The sequence below is a fragment of the Mauremys reevesii genome, linkage group 12, assembly GCF_016161935.1.
Source record: "Mauremys reevesii isolate NIE-2019 linkage group 12, ASM1616193v1, whole genome shotgun sequence".
Classification (NCBI taxonomy): Eukaryota; Metazoa; Chordata; order Testudines; family Geoemydidae; genus Mauremys; species Mauremys reevesii.
In genome coordinates this window covers 52,040,632-52,042,433 of record NC_052634.1, presented here as the reverse complement: position 1 = coordinate 52,042,433, position 1,802 = coordinate 52,040,632, and the positions used below count along the sequence as shown (strand labels likewise).

The 1,802-nt window shown below is 43.6% G+C and overlaps 1 non-coding gene across 1 annotated transcript; it reads right to left on the bottom strand.

The window, feature by feature from the left end:
- Nucleotides 1-495: 495 nt before the first annotated feature.
- LOC120376366 lies at nt 496-685 on the bottom strand. Its single transcript, XR_005587249.1, has one exon. It is a non-coding gene; the product is annotated as a U2 spliceosomal RNA (small nuclear RNA).
- Between the last annotated feature and the right edge of the window lie 1,117 nt (nt 686-1,802).

Genomic DNA, 1,802 nt, shown 5'->3' with positions numbered 1-1,802 from the left:
ACCCACAGTCTGGAAAGCATTACACCCACATGGTGTTGAAAAAACTCAAAGCAAACACAAGAAAATCAAAGAATCCTGTGGCACCTTATAGACTAACAGATGTTTTGCAGCATGAGCTTTCGTGGGTGAATACTGCTTGCACTGTTTGCATCCGAAGAAGTGGGTATTCACCCACGAACGAAAGCTCATGCTGCAAAACATCTGTTAGTCTATAAGGTGCCACAGGATTCTTTGCTGCTTCTACAGAACCAGACTAACACGGCTACCTCTCTGATAGAAGAATCTCAGCTTTTAAAACAATTTTCCAGCAAGACAAAGAAACTCACAGCTGTAGACTCAGAAAACACTCCCAAGGAATTTTAACAATACATTGTTATGAAGAACTTAAGTGCTAAAGAAACCTGATTTTCCAACTAATTTAAAAAAAATCTTCTCAAATCAGCATCTTTAGAGTGAATCTTATTCTGCTTTTTTAACCACACAATTCTCCCCAGAAGGAGAGGCACTGGCCCTGGAGACACTGCAATACCAGGTCAATGCATGGGGTGGTCAGAGCAAGCTCCTGTTCCATCCCCTTGTTTCAAAAATCAATTTAATGTATAGTCTTCAAATAAAGGACCTACCAGATATTAAGCTGATAAGAACAGACACTACATTTATCTTAGCCAAAAGGCCGAGAAGCAATGCGTTAGTCTCGGATGTTAGGCAGCTGCTCTTCCCCCACTTCTTTCTACTTCAGCACGAGGAGCTCCCAGACACGCACCAAACACCATTCACGACACTTGATAACTAGGTAACTCAAAGTGACGATCACTTCCCCGAAATGACTCCACTGGAAGAATTCAAAGCAAGAGCCCTTAACACACAATTCTGTTCAAAGACAGAGACGTCTTTCAGCCTCCTTCCTCTTGCTGGTTTCCCTGTACACGCCTAATTTGCATAAACCCACCCACTGACATGTGACTAACAATCTCTCACTGTTAACTCTTACAGCAAAACAGGCCAAAGAAAGCCTATGCAAGCGCTATCCTGCAGCCCCAATGCTCTTTTCTGCTCCTTCTCAAATGTACAGTCATCAGGCACACATAAGATAGTTTTGCTCCATACCAGTCCAGTTCCTTGTCTAACCACTGCACACACATGGTATAACCCTACCCTGAGCTGATTCCCGACTTTTGCTCTCAATACAGGAAAACGAGTATTGAGAGAGAAGCTCTGCAGGGAAGTCTTCCTCAACTTGCACTCCACTCCCCAAGGGCCTTTCGGGCTCTTCTGTGGACTTCCGGTTCCATTTGATTGCCAAGGTTTATGGTCTTATTAATTAGCCATCTCCTAATGCAAGGATGCTACATGACAGACTAAAGATCGATTTTCCAAAAGAGCTGAGAAACAGAACTAAAGCTGAGTACGAGGTGTTACATTGACATGAGCATCCAGGTTCTGACTGTGCCCTGGCAAGTTCAATGCTTCCAAAAGAAATCAGAAAATAAGGAGCCCGTCAGGGCCCCCTGCTAGCACCCAGGTCTAGTCAATCTGCTGGGAAATAAGGAAAAAGCGATGAATAAAGAAGTCAGGAAATAACAAGGAAATGAAGAGGTTTCTGTCCAATTTACCATCTTCTCAGCTACCAATCAAAGTTAAAGACCTAAAGTCGACCTATCGGCATAAGTACAAGTGGTTGGATGGAAGTTAAAAGGAGCTGCTGTGGCAAGTGTTAGGAGCCTGCAAGCAACATGCAGACCATTTAAAAATGCTGCAATTAGAGGCTGCGACAAAGTTCCTCCTCTACCTTGGTGGTTCCT